Here is a 21,634-nt window from a genome sequence, read left to right as displayed (position 1 = left end):
TGGACTATAGCAGGATGGAGTTAGGATTTTCATTCGCGCAGTTGGATCCCACCCGAGATAGCAATAAATCTCACAGTGCAACAATAAGTCGTAAAAGAATTTTACTTTGCTCTTATGGAAAGATGTGTGGGGAACTGAAAACGAATTCAACCCAAATCTGCTTCTCGATCGACCTTTAGGTAATGACTAGGAAAACCACAGCAAGCAAAGTAATGAATAAATAATGGCAGATAGGCTATTAGAACAAATTTCTGTTGCTTATGTTGTAACATTGCAGTATGTAGCATATTTTAATAGATTACAAGTTCGAAAGGAAAAACTAATTCTTACATAGTTATGATAACAGTTGTTCGAATAGTTGGCGTTATAGGATGCATAGCGTGAACAACTTATTTTGACTCTTGATGATTAATATCTTTTATTACTCTTCAGATGTATTTAAAATACTAATTTTAGAAGTAGTCCCGTTAAATAAATGCAATATCCTAATTCATACTATATGGATATATATTTATTCTCTCTTTTTTTTTTCTTTTCATCGTCTTTAATTTGTCACTTAGATTTGATAGATTTTCAATGTTTTTATAACAAATCAGAAGCTCCAAGACATTTACCTTAAATTAAAATATTTTTGTATCGTTTCTCATTCCCCTGTACGCTTTAGTTTAACTTGTTTTTCAGAAAGCATTTTTAGTTATTTCCCTTATTTCTTCTTTTTTCAATTTTGTGGTTTTCTTCATGTCTCCTTTTTAGCAATAATAATACCTATCTTCTTTTGCACACCCATTTTCTACCGATGACGTCCAAATTGCTCGAAGGTGTACGATGTCTTTTAAAAAAGGATCCCCCATTCAATTTTGTTCTATAATGACATAACTTAGTGAAATGTGTTACGGATATAAGTCGATAAAACAAAAGGATTATTTTCTATACGAGCTGAAATGTTGAAACTTTGCTCTTAACTGTAACTATATTGCACATTTTATCTTCACCATCAATTAGCCAATGTAAACAAAACCACAATATATGCATAAGAAAGTTTATATAAACCCTAGTGAGACATCTGCAAATTTCAGGCATACTATGAGTATTTTTAATTGCATTATCTGTCATTATGTGCCTTAATCATTAAAAATCAGTTCAATTTTGAAATCATATTAAACCAAATAAACACCAGTTCCGCTACTCTTCTGCTGTCGAGTCGGATTCAGAAACATATGAGTGTATGTATGGATGGATGATTATAACTGTTCATGTATGCATGTATATATGCATGTATACATTGTATCTATGTATGTATGCATTGTGTGTATACACACACACGCCAAATACAATTCTGAATCCAATCCTCATAAAAGAAGGGTACCCCAGTTCCTTTCATCATCAATATTATTATTCAGAGATTTGTATGCGTATTTCCTGTAGTATCATGTACTGAAAACAGTCAATAACAGATTGATTTTAATCTGTAAATTTTATAAGAATTTGTCAGAGATTTTTTTAATCTGTATTTACACATGTAACTGACTGAAATGCTTCTATACTCATTTTAATTTCACCGTTCACTTTTCAAAATGTTGATTTTCATCCAAAAGTGTCAATTTTTTTAGCTTTCTTAATAATTTGAAGTTCAACTCTCGAGTTAGGCATTATTTGTGTTATTTTGTTATATTTGATTAGAAGTATTATCATAATTATATGTTCTGGAATTTCAGTCCCATTTAATAATTAACAAATATCTACACTAAATCAAATATTTAACATAAACAATGTCTTTCGTATGAATTTTACTTTGGATAGTAATAGATATATGAAGATAGAATAGGATAGAATGCACATAAATATCTCCAATTTCGATTTTGTGTAGTGACAACAAGTTCGAATTTAATGAAAAATTGTATTTCTGTATGTATTAGACGGTATTTACATCATACAATTTAAGCTGCTCATTAGAAAAATTTCTTGGATGACAAAAATTTCGAGGTGCTACCATTCTTAGCGTTTTTTTTTTTTTTTTTTTTTTTTTTTTGATTCCGAATTTTCAGCAAATGTGGAGGAAAAAAAAAGAGAATAGTACGTTTAAGAAAACGGCATTTTGTTCTGGAAATCAGAAGCTTACTGGACCACACTTGGATAGATGCAGGTGGAAGTGGGCGAGACACCAGAATTAAATTAATGGTAGTACAGGTAAGAACTCATCTGGCCAACTGCACAGTTCCACGCCAGTTTTGAGAATGGAAACTCTCTGAAACCCAGAGTGGGAAGGAGCAGTGATCTACTTTCAACTTACAGAGAGACCTTCGGCTCAACGTGTAATTTGGGTTTCCCCATAATGCATATACACTATACCCTTAAAAACATGCTTTCGTTCTCCAGGATTCGAGCTCGAAGTACGGCAGTCAGTGTCACTAGCATTTCTTAACATGAATACAGAATTTAAAGATATTATAGTCGTTCTCTGACTCTGCGGCATGAGAGAATTAAAACAACTACATTCGCAATACCTTATACGCACCCACTGACCCATAAGCAACTGCTCTTGAAGGTGAAATTGCTGCCAATCCACCGAGCTATGCTACAAATACAGAGTCACCGGCAACATTTTTAAATGCGGTATTCTTATCAGATTCAGAGCCGCCGTTCAAGCTACTGACTTACAGAGTGATTCCCACTCTTCAGCTGTCGATTACTGTTTCGATCTTCTTAGTAGTCGCTCTAATAATGATAAAACAGTTGTACTTCAGTGGAATACTGCCCATTGTGGAGTTAGCGGTACTAAGGCCGCCCATTTCTTTTCTAAGAAAGGAGCTTTTGTCCTTTAAATATCAGCCTCAAGGAATCCATTTTCCAAGAACTCGCAGATATGGAAATAAATCATTGTTTCCACAGATTCTTGAAGTAGCCAAATGATTTAGAGAGAAATCTGTCGCATTGTTCCTCGGTTAACTAACGTCCAGTTATAGTTGGTTCCTGGGCGAAGGCCTATCCCAGTATAGTAATGGTATCTTTTTTCAAACGTCGAAAATTGCATCGTACAAGTTCACAAAAAATAGTAATTCAATGAGCAAATTGAGGCGTGAAGAGATAGCAGATCTGACATATCCAGAAGTAATGGCAGTGTGGAAGAGTACTCCTATTGGGTAAGATGAGATCTGCAGTGTGCTAGGGGGAGGGGCTAGGCTCTTTTCAGTTCCACGCCAATTTTGGGGAATAGCCGAATGAATGAGGGGGCAGATGAAAAAGTTAAATTACGTAAGCATCTCTAGCTAATTCGCTCCTGACGCTCTTTGTTCGGTACGCAATCTTAAGGAAGACATGGACTTGCCACATTTCCGCGAATACCCTGCCCTTCGGCGTATTTCAATTTGGGAGCGCTACAAGGTGGCCAGGAACACCCTGAGTTTATAGATCTATTGATGTTCATTTTTTTCATCGATGTTTCTTATTTTATTTGATATTCAGTTATGTTGTCACGTGTCATTAGACTTTTTAAAAATTCGCAATGTCAGTAAATACCATTTTTTATGAAGTTGAAAGGTATGTCTATAGTATGACTATTGCTATAAAAACCCATGTTATGAATGAGTGATTAAAACGCTAAGAATATTATACAGATATACAGAGCGATAGAATCACTGATAACTAAGATGACATGCTATACGTCATTTGTATTACAATATTACATCTTAGACTGTTGTACAACTGCAGATGTCATAAAGCAGTATTTTTAATCTTATTTAATTAAAGAACATTTTGTTCAAAGAAAACTATTTTGTTTAAACATAACGTTATTAAATGTACAATAAAAACTAAATAAAAGCTGCTACTGAAATGTGCTTGTGATTTGAATTTTGTTCGTACTATTGCTGTAATATTTTTTTGCAAGAGTAAACCACTTTGTGAGATACATTGCCTTTCTAGGTTTTGATTATGTAAAATATTATGCAATAAATAGTAATATGTTCACTCCATTCTGTAATAAATAGCCCAATACAATGTATATGTCATGCATTCAGTTTTATTTCTCATACATATCTGGAACAAAAATCACACTGACTCAATCTTGATAGTCGGATACATAGGATCCATATATTATTTGAAGTTTCATTTAGTCAACACACATACAAACTCATGAAGACAATCAAATATATAGTTACTTATTGTATCACTGGCATATTTCATACACCATACTGTGCCTATTAAATTGAAAATAAGCGAATGTACACCATTCAGTTATCGTCAGAATGTAAATCACACTTCAAACTTATTTTCGTTTTTAATACTATAATTAAATTTTAATAACATATTATGAAACAAAGAAAAATGAGAACACTCTCGGAAAAAATTGCAAATTCCTCTTCTTTAGATAAAAATGTTTTCAAAGAATGTTCGATTGAAGTTTTTATTTTGTATACATTTAAAATGTAACTGTTCATATTTATATACTCATCAGTATCAGTATTCAGCATGCAATTTCATTATTTCAACTTTAGTTTTTTTTTTCTAAAATCATAGAAATTTTAAATTGATTTTCTAAAATCATATAAATGTTTCGGTAGTTAATATAACGTAAATATTTTCTATACAAGATGTGTTTTGATCTGAAAGCTCTGCTACTCAACCAGGTTTACTAAATTTAATAATGGGTCAACGAAGAAGACAGATATTTTAAACAAGAGGACACTATTCCAATTGATTAATTTCTTATCAAAAATATTCTGGAAAAACTCACATCCTTTCAATTCGAAGAATATTTTTTTTTCATATCTTGTCTGAAATAACCCCCGTATTAAATTCTAGACCCGTATATTGAATTTAGACATTTTAGATGTTTAATTTACTTCCATTGGAATTATAACACAATCTCTTATTAAAATTTCTGTATAAAAATTAATTAATACGATCACAAATATTTTACACAACCTGAAATAATAATAAATTTTTAACTTTTTATTAAAAGTATTCTATAAAATATTGAAACCTTTCCACATTTTTATAGTCTTTCTAAAATGACCATTTACACTTTTTTAGATTCCGTTTTAATTTACTTACATGAAAATTTTACCACTAATATTTATTAAAGTTTAAAATAAAGAAATAAAATTGCCTACCTCACAATGAAATTGCATGCGAAAATTTGCAGAATTAGCGGGTATACTTTGCAATTTAAAATATTCATCATATATAATGTATGGAAAACATTATTTTAAAATATAATAGTTGCTTATAGTAAGCCTCCTTTTAAAAATGTATTGTTGAAATTACGAGAATTTGTAAGAGGATGATTACAGGATTAGAGAAAATAATATTGGTTTTTAATAATATAGTTGCTGGTACATTTAAAAAAAATAAACTAAATTGGAATTCATTGCAAATTAATATAAACTAAATTGGAATTCATTGCAAATTAATATAAACTAAATTGGAATACAAGATTAAAAATTAAAAGATGAAGATTATTACACTAAATCATGGAATAAAACATTTTATCTCATAAAAAATAAATTATATAAATTTGAACAAATTTCTATTCCGAAATAATTTTAGATGACCTTGAATATATTTTTTAAATACTTAAAGACAGGTTTTTAACAACCTCTGTATTAAACATTACTGTAATTGATATTTTTCCCAATAATGTATAATACAGAAGAATAATATATGCTCGGTTATACATCAGTTATTTTCCGATTAATTAAATAATTATCCGACAGGTTTGTTACAGAATGCAGATGAGGGATAACTTGACATTTCTTGATTTTGTTATATTACATGTAGTGTCATTTGTTCTGTTGAATTTGTACATAATTGAATATTTTCATTTCTCAAGATCTATTGAAAAATTCACAATATTTTCCAGTATTATTGAAGATCTTGTGTTTGAAATGTAAATAAAATTTGTGTTTGAAATGTAAAATCATTTTAGTATTTTTAGTGGTAATTGAGAAATGTTAAAAACATGTGTTACATTACATAAATACATAAAATAAAAAAAAATTAATATATTACATAAATACATAAAATATATAAAATATTCTTAAATATTATAGCCAACTATTTGAATTTTTCAGGTGTCTTACCAGTTAAACAAAATACATAAATTCAATTTTCAGTTAATATTTTTTACTTAAAAAACAGAGAGGTATTTGACTTTATATTTTTAAATAACAAGTCACATAATCAGGGTTTTTTATCTTAAAGCTTTATCTACTTATATAAAGATATTACAACAAAATAAATAACATGAACTTGCTATGACATGTTCAGATAAACTGATAATTGTTTCTTTCATTTTAACACAAAGGTTTCAGATATAAACACGAATTTATCAATGAAACTTAACAAGAATACTTCATTGAAATTATTTTTAAATAAATCACAGATCAAAGCATCAGTATCTATAGCTCTAAGTTAAATATTTCGTAATGGAATAATTTAAATTTTACTGACATATATAAAATTTTAAAATTAAGTTTTGAAATTAAAAATGTATTTTTAATGGTATTATTTTATTTATTGAAAATTAAGTTATTTAAAATTAAGGTTTATCAGGCTGTGAGCCATTTTAGTTTTATTGACAACATGAAACGGTGCTGACATTTCATAAAATAAATTTAAGATATGTAGTTCAAATTAAATAAATTTACAATTTAGCCGAAAGCGAAATTACATAAATGATAAACTGATTGTAAACATATACATTACTAATCCCTTTCACTTGTGAACTATAACTTTCTCTCATCACACAGATTATATGTAAAAATTTAATATATTATGATCAAATACTCATACATTTTATACGTATATCAAAGAACTTTCAAACTTAATTACAATAAATTTACACTTCGGAATTTACAACCACATGCAAAAAAGGAATTACAGATTATGACAAGATTTTAATGCATTATTTTGCACAGAACATATTCAAGACAGGAATGCAAATGGTGCAATTTCCAAATCCTTTTACATATAAATCGTTCTGATATAAATCACTTTTACGTACTATGTAATGCACTTTCATATCTTATATACCATACATATTTATATATTTAATCATTTTTTAAATATCTGAACTGTACACCATTGCTGAAAAATACACAACAAGCAGATATTTAAACTCCTTTATCCATTGATTATAGAATAATTTACAATTATACAAGTTTTATAGAGTTCGAAAGAGATGATCTCCGAAGTGTTGTGGAAAGTTTCATATCCGAGCAATTCGTGTGCCTGTGATTTCTGCCTTCAGGCAAAGCATAACGGAGTTTTTCCCAGAATCTTCTGTCTCCCCAGTGCACAATTAGAGCAGACTTGAAACAAGCTCGGACATCAGGATCAAGTTCCTTCATATCAACTTTGTTCAAAAGGATGATGATGACTTTATGACGTCTGTTACACTGGCTCTCATGATGCGATGCCTTTAGTTCAAAAACGCACCATTCGCTTTTGAGATATTGTTCCGATACCACAGCAATACTACAAAAGCTACATTCCACAGCTTCAGAAATCGTCTCGGCTATGTAACGCGATACGGGAAGGTCTCGATATCTTAAACATAATCTTTGAGGTGGTGATCCGCACTCCAATTCAGGTGCTACCATTTGAGTCACAAAAGCTTCGTCTTTTTTGCAATAAGATACAAATACGTCAAACAATTTCTCCCCATCTGCAGGATAATCATTCTTTTCGAAAAGCTTTATACCATATTTGTTATATATCCACATTTTCATGTTGTCGCGATACTTACAGAAGAAAAATACGGCACCTAAGATCAGTAGCAGCAACATGGGCACCAATATCATCACAGGCATGTATTCTTCAACAAATTCAGCAGATGGAAATGGTGTAACGCTAAAATTCGAACAGGATGAGTTACTGTATTCTAAAAGATGCATGGTTGTGGAGTTATTGTACGAGCAACGGACACTACCTTCGTCTACAATGATGGATTTATGCTTGGTTAACCAATATCTGAAACGTTCGATAAAAGCGCATTCGCAGTTCCATTTATTATGTCCAATTTTTACTTTAGTCAGTGCTCGATTGTATTTGAGATTCCAGATATTAAAATCGACAATATGATTATGGTCTAGGAATAGAATTTTGAGATATACTAGGTTTTTGAAAGATTCATTCTTAACCGTTCTTAAACGGTTGTGAGACAGGTACAGTTCTTGCAACTTTGTTAAATTCATGAATTCGTGACCTTCGATTATAGTGATGTGATTATTTTCCAAGTGCAACACTAGTAGATTCTGCAACCCATTGAATGTTCTGTTTCGTATAATATGAATATTACTGTTATTCAGATGCAAAGCACGCAGATTCTTCCTACCAATAAATGAATGGCTTCCGACATGGCTCATATCATTACCATCAAGGTATAAATCAGTTACATCCATAGGCACTCTGTGGGGTACGTGAGAATAACCTCGAAGACTGCAATCTACCATATTGGTATTCCACGTCTGATCGGAATAACAGGTGCAATTTTCCGGGCATACCATTTCACAATCACAAGCATCGAAATCGCAGCAATGGCAAAGAGCAAAGCAATGAATCTGGTATCGGCATAAAAAGTCTGATGGTTTTATGAGAGACATAGCTACTACAGTATTTTGCCGTGGAAGAGTTACATGGCACAAGACCTCTTCCAAATCAAGGATGTGAGGATATTGGCGACTTTCATCAAAATGATTGATCCTCTGTAACCATTCCATACCACAGTCACAAGTTAAAGTGTTGTTAGAAAGAAGAAATTCCGGCAACGGGTGGTTCAAAGGAATACTTTTAAGACGAAAAGCATTTATGTCAAGATGACGGATGGCATTGCCCCTCAGGTCGACGAATGACAAATTGGTTTTTTCCATAAACGTGAAAGGTCTTATAACAGAAATTTTGTTCACTCGAAAAGATACAACTTCTAAGCTGTTAGGCAAACATTCTGGTTGTAGTTCTCGAATAATATTATGCGATGCATCCAAATTCCTCAGATTCATTAAATTTTCAAGCTCGAAATAGTTGCCCAGACTATCTATTTCGTTATCGTGAATATCCAACGTTTTAAGATCTGTTGGTACAAGAGCATAATCAAACCATGTGAGTTTATTCCGAGAGATATTTAAAGTATGAAGGAATCGGAGATTCATGAAAAGTCCGTTTATATCTGTCAAATGATTGTCGTTAAACTTAGCTACTCGTAATTCAGGAACATCGTCAAATAAGCTGTGACCGAGTGATTGTATCTTATTATAGGAAAGATCTAGTGTTTTCAGTGAAGTTAAGTCTTGAAAGCAACCTTTTGACATATTTCCAATTTTATTTTTTGACATGTGTAAGCTTACCATATTCTTCAGTCCTTGAAACGTTGCATTGCTGATGTTATGAACTCGGTTATGGGTAAGATCAAGATGTTTTAATAATGATAGACTATTCAATGCCTTAGGGAACTCTGTTAATTTATTCGATCGCAGTTTCAAATTTTGAACTGATTTACAAGATGCAAAAGCAAGGGGATGAATATTCTCAATATCATTGTTGCTGAGAGATAAGTAATTTAAAGATTCCAAACCGCTAAATGTATTCGAACTTATGTGTCGTATCTTATTGCCAGCTAATGTCAGGGTATGAAGATTTCTCAGAGAAGCGAAGGAATTATCAGTAATATTACGAACAGAATTGAAACTGAGGTACAAAATCTGCAGGCTTCTAATTAAATGGAAATTAGTCACCGTGACAAGTTGAAAGCGGTTGTGATTTAAATCCAGTACAAACAGGCGACTTAAATCCGCGAGAGTTTCTGATGAAATAACATTTTCGAGGGCATTGTAACTCAAGTTTAATCCAACCAGCTGCCTTAAGCCTTGAAATACTCTCGGCGTTAGTGAACTCAGAGAATTATTTTGAAGATAAAGCTCTAAAATGTCAGATGACTGTTGAAATATCTGCTCTGGTAGATGGCTGATCCTGTTATTAGATAAATCCAAACTCTGTAGTCTACTAAGGCCACTAAAGGCATAAGGATAAAGTTCCGACAGCTGATTATTATTCAAATAAAGTATTTTCAGAGAAACAAGCGAGGAAAATATGCCATCGGGGATACTTTTCAGTATATTATACGATAAATCCAAAACAATCAATTCGGGAAGACATTGCGTGGTCTCAATGGAGCCGAGTCCTATATTTCGTGCATCATCCAGTTCACTGTGCGTAAGGTTTAAAACTTTCAGGTTTTCCAAGTTGCAAAATAAATTAGGTGGTAGCACTACGAGATTATTATAGCTTAATTCTAAACGTTGAAGTTTTTGTAAGTTCCCAAACGTCTCTTCCCTGAAGGAAATAATTTTGGAGTTTGTTTTATTTAAACTTATCGATAAATTGACAAGATTATACAAATCCCAAAACGCATTATCTGGGAAAGCTGGAATGTTGCAGTTTTCTATTCTTAAAGCTTCGACGTTACCAAACTTGCTAAATGTTCCGTTAGATATGATGTTATCTGAACTGTAATCATCACAATATATGCTTAGAAATATGGATGCGTCCAGATTAGTTTTGCTGGCATCAGACAAGTGTTGCAACGTCCGCACGCGGCAGGTCATAGCAACGCTGGACGCATCATCTATTCTAGATAAATCACATTCATTTGCAAAGACTTGTGCGTTCGTGAGGTTGCATAAAATGCAAAGCAAACAAAATACGAAATGTGTTGCTTTCAGTTTGTTGCCAAGAGGAACAATGCGGGGAATATGAAAATTACTTGACCATATAAGGCACATCAAGCAACAGTTCTTAAACGATGATAAAAGGTATTGAAATACTAGAAAAGAATGGCTCCGATTTAATGTCTCGAGTGATTTATTCATAGCTTACTGAGGAGAAAGGAGAGTATATCTTTAAAAATACATTCTTCCTTCAGTTACTTACATTTGATATTTATTAATGTAAGCCTAGCTATAAACGAATCCTTAAAAAACCTCATGTTATTTTTTCTAGCATAGCTCCCAAGCATTTGAACGTTTTGAAATCCATAACATTTCATGTGTTCATGTAGAAGTACAATAACGCAAAATCGTCAGATTGCAAGAATAGCCATTTCAAAAGCGGTCGACTGAATCATACTCTAAAATCTCGTGTTTCCTATTGATTTAAAACTACATATCCCATAAAATAATGGACTTAGTGAATTTCTGTGCCACTGGAGACCATTTTGACTGACTCTTTCAACTCGTGTTCTTGATTGGCTCATAGGAAATACTTCTCCAGTTTCATTTTATACTTCCTTGCATCCATGCAAGGTATTTTCGTGAATCATGGGATTTCTTTCCTGTTTTTGAGGTGAACTGTAGGTCGATATTCCAGATTTCTGTTTTCTTTTTTCTGCGAGAAGAATCGATTTAAAATAACCCACTTTAGCAGGAATCAGGGTTCCATCTGGAAGAAAAATAAAATAGCGTTAACGAAAAAAAGTGTCATGTTAATTCAGCTAAGCACAAAGAAACTCAGAATACAATTTCAATTGATGACGCATAAGGGAACTTTCCAAAATTATATTTTTCACTCTCGGTAACAAGTAGCAGTAGAATGTATGTGGGATTAGATAGAAATTAAGCTTCAATTTTCGGATATAATTATTTTCTCTCATTTACAACTTACCCATTTGAGGTTACAAGAAAAAAGTAATCGGTATAATTTTTATATATATATATATATATATGTCATAATAAAAGCACAAGGAAAATGACGGAACACTGTAGATGCGTGATTAGACCCATATTGAAGAAGATTTTGATTGCGTAGTATGGTAGTAATGCTAACTTGGTAACATCTAAAGAACTTGGCAGTCGAAGCAGTTTTAATTCCATTTTTATTTCCAATTGATATTTGTGGCCACAATCACTTGGCACTCTAGTCGTGCCTTTCCACAGAAGATTTACATTTTTGATATTGTTGGGATAGAAAGCAAGCCAGCGAAATCACATCTTAGCACAGTAGCGAGCAAAAGCTGAAGTGCGTAGTTATGAAAGATAGAAGCACGCGAAGAGAAAAGTTTTGGTTTGCAATTTGGTGATTGGTCGAGAGGGATCTGCATTATCGGTTAAGTAAGATCGCATGATTCATTTGAATGACGCAGTTTAGACTTAAGCGCTATTTTTAGGACAGATAGAGGAAGTTCTCAAATGAAATAGAAAATAATGGAAGTTATAGTGAATTAAGTTTAGAAGTTTGCTTTCATATTTTTTATCTTACATATCCCCCCCTTCAAAAAGAAAAAGGCGTAGCGACAGTGAAGCCTTTTTAAAGAGAAAGAGTTAAAGCACTAGCAAATGTAAAGAAAAAAAACAAAACACATAAGTCATCAAATTTTTGTTCTGTAAAGTATAATTTATAAAGATCAATTTTTTTTAATAAATTTTTAACTTTTAGAGTCCTATTGAATTTTTCAGCATTTCAGTGCAAAAGTCTTTTTGTTTGAGAATTCACATAATCATAATTCTTCAGGGAAGGTTCTTGTTATTACAGAATATCACAAAATAAACTGTTACTTAATGATTACTTATAAATATTTATGATATTAATTTTCATACTGATAAATTATAATTTAACATCATAAATAATAGGATTAATATTTTCAGAATTTATGGTTTCACCTTTATCATCTTTCCATTTACAATTCCTGATTTTACCAAACTGGAAGCCTCGCAATACTTCTAAACAAACATATCCATCAATAGGGCTGTCCTCTTGAGCTAACCAGTGTATTCTCTGCACTGGTGGCCCAGGGTGCCTAGGCAGTTACTTGAAAAGGCCTCCGTTCCTCGCATTAAGGTAACTGGCCTTTGAGAACTGCACTAATACATTCCATAATAAAAATATATAATAATAATAATAATAATAATATAAAAATTTTACATGCATTCATAAAATGAGAGCCTCCAACATTATCTTGCATGAAGAGGGTAAAAGGAACAACTGTACAGAGGTAATTACAGGCCTCTGTTGAAGGAACCAGTACACCCTCATCATACTATACTTAACACACAATAACCCATAAATTTTAACATGCATTTACCATAATTTCATATTTCATTTTTAGAATAATTATAAAATTCGTATTCAAAATTCTCAACAAAATTTCAAAAACATAAAAACTTATCTTAATACCCTTCCCTATGAATAATTTAAATAGCTTAAATTTCGTTACTTAATTTGCTCACACATAATTATGAAAAATTAGAAACATTAATGAACAAGAATTTCAGATTTTCTCAAAACAAATTGCAGAAATTTTAACCAAAGTTGAAATGAAAACTATTGAATCCGCAACACATTAAATAATTTAGTTCCTGAGCTAGATTCACACGAATGTAATAATTTTTGACCTGTTGAAAAAGCAGAAGTGCAAATAATTTTCTGTCGCACATACTTGCACCACAGCAGAAGAATGATCTGTTATTTTTTAAACACTGAAAAAACAAATTTGATGATTCACTTCTTTCACATTATCTTGGAGTTATCACAAAACGATGATTTGGAGAGCTGAATTAAATTTTCCATTGAGGTTTCAGGCTGCAGGAAACTATCCTTGCCGGCTTAATTGTCATAATAAAATAATAAAAGCACAAGGAAAAAAGACGGAACACTGTAGATGCGTGCTTAGATCCATATTGAAGAAGAATTTTGATTGCGTAGTATTTAAAGAACTTGGCAGTCGAGGCAGTTTTAATTCCATTTTTATTTCCAATTGGCATATGTGGCCAATATATATATATATATATATAATTGGTATAGTTTGTTTATTATATTTGTTTGTTCATATAGTTAAAATGCGATATTTTTTAAGTAAAAAAATTGTTAAGAAATGTCTAGCCTCGGTAAGATAGCTTCCCTGCAAAGCAAGTTTAGGGTTGCCAGAAAATGCCAAGGGAAGTCAGGGTTGTCATATTTGGCGAGAAATCACCCGTTTAGCGACAAAATTGGCGATATGCCATGAACGGATGGAGAACCCTTCTGGAACGAATTCTTACTGGTTTAGCCCAGAATTTTCTCGAACACAAGCCAAAAGCTATATAAACCCTGCTAGATACGCGGAGAGTAATTCCGTGCGGAGTTAATGTCTCGTCTAGAGAGTCGATCGCGAGTCCGTGCGGAGTTAGTAGCCAGTTGACCGTCAGCGTGTCATCGAGAGTATCGCGAGTGAGCGAGTGCATCGTCGAGTTTGATCTTAGAGCATGTTGAGCTCCGAGAACGAGTGAACCGAGGAGTCGGGAGCTGTACTCTAGTGTATCGTAGAGTGCATCGCGAGTTGTAGAAGAGTCTCGAGAGTACGTAGAGTTTCCGAGAACCACCGAGCAGAGATTCTGGTGCTTTGCCATGAAGATGTCTCCACCGTCATAGCCTGGAGGCTGTGTCTCTCATTGTTTCAGCGTAATTTTAGTAGTTCTTCGATGTCTGTAAACGTGTTATCGGAGCTGTCCTGAATAATACTGGCTAATAAAGTCTATTTTGATACTTCATCAAGTGTCGTCGTTATTTACCTCAAATCCATGTACCCGTATCGTACGTACGTAAAAAGAAGAAAAACATAACAATATTTATCTTAAATTTCTAAAGTATAAAAGTATTTAAATATTTTTACAAATATTAATCTATTAATCAAAATGGATTTAAACACGCTTTGCTGTTGCTGAAATATGTATTAAAAGGAACCAGCGAATTTAATCCGCTTTTATTTCTTTTTCTTCTTTCTCCTCTCATCTCTGAAAAGATAGTCTTATCTTAACAGCTCAAACTACCTTTATATGATGAAAAAATAATATATTTTTTTTTGTTTTTGTTTTTAGTATGCAGATGCTAAATTAAAAATTAATCGCAAGATCCTTTAAGAATTTCCAATTCCAAAGCCTTTAAAATTTACCACATTCATCTCGTTTAAGAGAACACTTATTAAGATAATTCTGCAATACAGCTAATAACTTCAACAGAGAAAAGACAGCATGGAAAATACACTGTCAAAGAATATATAAACTAGAGATAATGTTTTAGAAAATTTTGAAAATGTGAAATATTAATATCTGGAACCACCTATTATATCGTAATATTGCAATTTACTAAACAATTAAGAGTAAACATCAGGACTCACTAATAAAGGCGGCTATTTAATTCATCACATTTGGAATTTATACTGTATTTAAAAGCACAAAAAAAATTCTTTCAAACCCACATTTGAATAATAAATATAAGTAATCACTTATTAGTTTTCAATAGTAAATGTTAACATACTTTAACTACTTTTCTTCTTCCTAATTTTTTTTTTTTGCTCAATTTTGGGCGATGTGATTTGTATCCATCAAAATGAATAAAATTTGATGAAAATAAACACTAAAAATACTGATATGAAATGGCTTGGTGAGAAAATTAAAAATATTAATATAAAAACCTTACTGCGTTAGGACGAAAACATTTTTAAAGCTTAATCGCAATTTAATTATATCGTTTCACGATCGTAATTTAATTACACCTATCATAATAATTATCTTAAATTTAAGTTACACCACATTAATCTTGCAAGACAGCAAACGTTAAATTAAAACACTGAGAATGTAATGAGGAACTATGTTATTTTATAATTTAAAACATTAATTTCTGTAAAATTTAATGTATCGAAAGATTTTATTATTGTACAAAATGAAGGACTAAGGAATAAAATAGAACAATACGAGTAATAATAAAGGTATTAAGCAAACAAAATCAATAAATGCAAAATACACATGGTGGTCAAAAATATTTCTTTCCGATATATGAATTTCTATCGGGAAGAAATCCGTTCAACCAATCGATATGAAATTTCAGACACTGTTATTCAAAAGCGTGCGCTCGAGAGTGTAATGATTTAAAATAATAGAGCTGTCACGGTTACAGTCACAGTGAAAATATTTCGAAGTTTTTGAATAGCAACATCCAATGTTTCCCTGCATAATTTGATGAACGCGTTAAAAAAACCAGAAATGGCATTGGAACGATACACGTATGACGAAAATTCCAGGCTTAATATATTTGCAAACCAGAGCATTGTAGCAGATTAATGGCAACAAAAGAGAAGAGAAAGAAAAATTTCTTTGGAATTTTATAAGTTTACAGCGTACCCAAGTTCCAGTGAACTGTAATGGGAGAGGGAATCATTGACAATAATCACGAAGGTAACATCGCTAGAGAGATCTGTATATATTCACGTTTTATGGCATCTTTCAATTCTGATAAATGCCGTGGATTTGATGTGTACACTTTAGGTCCGAGATAACCCCAGATCCAGAAATCCATCGGGATGTGGTCGGGGGGGGGATCGCCAGATGACTCTACATTCAAAGTGCTGTTGACGCAATTGTTGAACACGTGTGGCACAATGAACAAAATTTTTCCATTCTAGTGATTAAAGTTTTTCCACAACAATTGCTTTGCAGACGGTTTCTCTGATTCGTGGCTTTACTGTATATCTTTGTGACGTCGATACGCCTCCACTCTGTTGTGACAGGTCCTTTGCAACGGTCTTCTTTAACAATGTTTTACGCCAGCAATTTTCATCATACGTTTAGTGTTCCAAAACCATTTGGCGTTTTTCAGTGCTCTGATTAATTTGCGCAGGAAACAAATCGGTGTTGTCAATCGAAAATTTCGAAATATTTTCATTGTAACAAAAACTGTCAGAACTCTGTTGTTTCCATCAGAGTCTGAAGCCTACGCTTTCAAATAACAATGTCTGAAGTTTCATTTTGAATGGTTGAACGGATAGGTCCCTAAGTATTCATATACCATGGAAGTGTTTTGACCATCCCGTAAAATATATTAAAAACTTACTGAATATCTTTTCGTATTGAAATAGTGAAATATAGTGCTTTCGGAAAATTTAAAATATAACCATTTAATAGTTTTTAAATGATTATATTATTGAAAGGTTTTGGTTATTAATGTAGTAAATATGAACTTTAGAAAAATATTCTCCTGTCTTATATAGAGAGAGTTTAGAACGCTTCAGTGCTGAAAATGAGAAAAGCAATTAGACAGAAAAGAATCAGAAGAAAACATTAGGTTATGAGAAAGGAATGAGCGCAAAAAAAAAAAAAAAAATTCCTACAAAATGACGGGGTTTTTGTTTCTTTCTTCTCAGGTTTAAAAGTCTTGTACGATAAAATTCCACTGCTTAATACCGTTCACTCTGATTGAATGAAATACCCTGTTTTCTCCCCTGAAATCTGCCACATGATTAGTTTGAAAGTTAAGCACCAAATACATAATGCACTGGAAAGCACTTCACATCGATTTTTGAAAGATAAATATATCTTCAAGAACACTCCAGAATTGTATTCAGCTTAATGATGTCCCCAGGCACTGATAATTCGTGTTTGGTACAGGCAAGCTCAAAAATTAAATATTACGGAGATATCCAGAGAAACCGGATTTAATTACGCTGTTATGCACTGATTCAAGATTCAAAAGCAAAATTATGAGAATAAATAAATATCTCTATTAGGACCCTAGAGCTAATTACATATTTTTCAGTAAACACATATACTTTCTATGCCGTTTTGTTAAAAACTAAGATTTTCTTTCTTTGTACATTTCTATGCGTTATACATTTTTGCTCGAAGTATTAGAATTATATTGGACTGGATTGAATTACCTAGATGGGGCAAATCAGATAAAGCCTACGAGTCTATGCAGACACATGTATTTTGTAGAGCTGAAGAGACGTAGGCCGGTATTTATATTACATCTAAAAAAAAGTAAAATCTTTGTGCAACCACCAATTAGTTCAGCCACCGGAAATAATAGCTGGAATGTCTTCGTTCATTATTTATTCGAACAATGTTGGTTGCCACTGGTCTGTTGTCTTTGATTCAAGTTACAGTACGATTTTCTGAGTGTGTACCATTAGTCTTACAGTAAGAGAAAATAAGACAATTAAATAAATAATAATGTGTTTCCTTATTCAAAGAATTGAACAACTCTAGGAAAAACTCACAATATTTATAGTAATGTGACCAGAATTAAATTAAATTTTATAAAAATAAAACTATTAGTTCTTAACACACATCTAAAAACATTCTGATTTGGATACCACAAGACATCCTTAGTACGTCGGTTATATTATACACAATTTCTGGTGCAGTTCACTTCAATTTATTTCCTCGAATTTCATTAGAGATACATGTCTCATTCAATCAATTCAGTTCTCATTGAATAGAAATGCCTAAAAACTCAAAACATCTTCATTAAAAGTTGCAGAATGCAGAAAAAAATACTAAAATCAATTTTTGCGATGAAAATTAGAGTATTTTCGGCGAAACAAGCAATTTAGCCAACGGGTAAAAAGACGAAATTTTCCGTTCACCATTATTTAAAAATAACTTCTGGATCAGTTGGGCAAAAAGACAGTTCAGTTGGTGCACCAACTGTCTTAATGTACTATACTGCTAAGTATTTTAAATGTAAACAAAAAATCGCCACGTTAGGCCTAACATCGCATACATTTTTAAGCTGCTGATAACTCTACAATTTGCAAGCAGATTAACTAAAGGCATAAAAACCTTCACTGGAGCATAAGAAACAACATAATTCAATCACTTTTAAAGCAAAATATGTGTAATTTACCAATATACGCTTGCTGCGGTCAATTGCAATAAAAAGAGAAGTGTACAACTAGATGTCATAGTAGTCCCACATACAAAATTTTAACATTATGCAAGACGCGTACGTACGTAGGTATATAACTCACGAAAAAAATCCCTTCTGATTCCATTACAAACCCATTTTATGATCCTTTTTGGAAACAAGAATCATTTATTCTGTGAGGGATACAGATGTCGCGTAAAGAAATGTTCAAATGGATTTGAGAGTGGTCAAAATGTATATTTTTGTTAAAATATGATAACCGAAACTCTTTGCGATTACAGTAGTTCCTTTCGCAAGGTGATACAAGATCTGCCTTTGAAAATGTTACAGCATCGGGTTTTGTTAAAAATAATTTTTTATATTCACGGTTTTTAAAATGTTATTTAAATAAATTTTAGGGAAACCGATAGAAGCAAAATGAAAGGAACAATGATTTTGTTGAAAACATTCTGTTGGCAATAAATCAAGAGGCGCCAACAAAGCAATGGATAATAAAGACAACGGATAATAAAGAATGAAACAACGGTCAATGATAAACCGAGGGAAATCAGTGCGTTGCGAAAACAATCCCTTAGGTTACGCTAGATATAAAATGAATTTGAAATTAAAAAAAAAGCACAGCTTTTAGCAACAATCATCAAATAGTCTGAAATAATTTCTGCATTGGCGCTATTCAGCGAACTTTTCCCGAAAGAAAGAATTGATAGTCTCACTGAATTTTATAGAAACTCTGTTTTAAACATACACCATTCCGTTATAGACTTTCTTGAGTTTATTTATTGCATAGAATGAGTTTCTTTATTGCATAGAATGAGTTTCTTTATTGCATAGAATGAGTTTATTTATTGCATGAAATTTATTGCATAGAATGACATTTTTTGCACACTTAAGTAAAGGCAGCTCAGTGCATATATTACTGAAACTTTCATAAGTGGGGCATTTTGAGGATTGTTTTTAATATGCTCTGTCTCGTTTTATACAGTATTTAGTTATTTATTTTGGGTCAGCAAATATTATTCCCTTTGAAATGCCGTTTATTCTCAGATTTGTATAGGTTAAGATTATTAAGATAACTCAAATCATAATATTCGTCAAAGATCTAGTGCAAGCACACTTGTCATTTCTTCGTAAAAATAATGTTTGTACAGATGCAAAAACATACAAACTCGTGGGTCTTCCGATTTTATTTGAATCTGTCTCATAATCAGAATAGTAGAAATTAAATAAAAGTTCTTCATACATACACAAATTTTTTACTTAGCAAATTTTAATTTTTCGCTTTCAGAAAAAAGAAATGCTATAGTAATTTAAAATCGAAAGTACGGTTTTAGGATAAGAAATGTATTTGTATGGCTTATCAGAATATTAAAAAATGTCTTCGTTTCAGAAAGTACAGAACTTTCAGGATTAACAATTACTCTTCCAATGAAAAGAAATAAAAATGAATGGTTAAAGATATAAATGGCGCAGTGCATTTATGTATACATGACGCTGCGCAACGCTATGTATTTTAGAGTCGTTTTTCTTTAGCATACTGTGATCTGTATGTCTTAAGAAACTTACTTAATCCTTGTAAAAGTGCTACTAGAAAGGTTTTTAGCCCAGGAGGGCTATTAGTCTCAAAACTGGATTTTGCGTTGAATCACTATAAAAGTCTGAATCACTTTTGAAATTGTTGCCACCAAATATTACCACCAGGTATTAAATTGAAAGAAATTAAATAATGAAGAATTTGCATAAATGTGTGAATGTTTTTCGCATTATCAGAAAACAACGTACCTAGAGCCATTAAAGTTTGAATAAGGTAGTCCACCTATAAGGTATTTCTCACACTTCCCTAGCGTGCCTTCGTGGTGTAATGGTAGCACGCTGGGCCGGTATTCCAGAGGTCCGTGGTTCGATTCCCAGGGAAGGCCGTTGCATATTTTTCATCTTTTCTGCCTCTAAAAAAATCTTAATGACTCTACAAGTGGTGCCCGAACTAAAAGGGTAGTGTATGCTGATTCTCCGCACCCAGGATTTGGCGACTAGGTACCCTAAAACCCTAGTCGACCTTTAAAAAGGGGAGTATATAAGGTATTTATCCCACTTCTCTAGCGTGCCTTCGTGGTGTAACGGTAGCACGCCGGGCCGGTATTCCAGAGTTCCGTGGTTCGCTTCCCGGCGAAGGCGGTTGCATATTTTTCATCTTTTCTGCTTCTAATTAACCTAATGACACTACACACCACCCGAATATGGACACCTAGAAGCCCAAATTTTGAATTTCGAATGTTTTTATTATTTATTTCAAATTTCATAAAACATTACCAAATTTTTGATTAACAAACTCAACGATTTCAGAGCGATCCATGGCAACACTGTACAGAAAAATAAAAATATCTCCAACACGCGAGATTGTCTATCGGAAATTCTAAAGACAGGCTGTTTCTAACGCCCAAAGGAACATTAGCCCAAATGCTCTCGAATGTATGTGTATGTAAATGAAGAAAAGCTCTCTTTGGGCGTAACATAAAATCTGAAATCTTTCAGAATTTGCTTTTTTAAAAATTCTAACATGAACTTATACTTGTAATTATAATTTGATTTTCATAATATAACTAACTGCTGTTATGTATTTCCTAAAACGCTTTCATAGAAGATGTGAAAGACAAAAGTTTATAAATGAAAAAGTCTAAAAGTTTTCGTTTAAAATAAAATAAGTTACAAAATAGTTTCGACCAAAGTTTCTTTAAGGTAAACACATAATTAATGTATTTATGAAATTCACTATCTATGTTTTGTATAAAATATATCTAGTTGTTTCAGATATAAAGGGAATGGAAAAACACGAATCCCTAAAAAGTAGCTAAATAATATTCATAGAAACACAGAAAATGCATATTCCCAACAACAGGGAAAACGACAAAATTTGAAAAATGCAAAGACAGTCACAAGAATGAGAAACCTCTTAGAAGGAGAGAAATCC

At 32.3% G+C, this 21,634-nt stretch overlaps 1 pseudogene across 4 annotated transcripts in view; it reads right to left on the bottom strand.

Moving 5' to 3' along the window:
* Window positions 1–4,000: 4,000 nt before the first annotated feature.
* The window catches only part of LOC118187875 (toll-like receptor Tollo pseudogene), a 501,926-nt pseudogene continuing 484,292 nt past the window's right edge, over window positions 4,001–21,634 (bottom strand). For all 4 annotated transcript variants that reach the window (XR_015040894.1, XR_015040893.1, XR_015040895.1 and 1 more), the window contains one exon: window positions 4,001–11,433. The product of XR_015040894.1 is annotated as a toll-like receptor Tollo pseudogene, transcript variant X2 (transcript). The remainder of the gene's footprint in view (window positions 11,434–21,634) is intronic.

Source organism: Stegodyphus dumicola, chromosome 4 (assembly GCF_044657685.1).
Source record: "Stegodyphus dumicola isolate Sdum_Otavi_A_Nest chromosome 4, ASM4465768v1".
Lineage (NCBI taxonomy): Eukaryota > Metazoa > Arthropoda > Arachnida > Araneae > Eresidae > Stegodyphus > Stegodyphus dumicola.
Note: the sequence above shows the minus strand (reverse complement) of the source record. Positions and strands in the feature narration are given on the sequence as shown.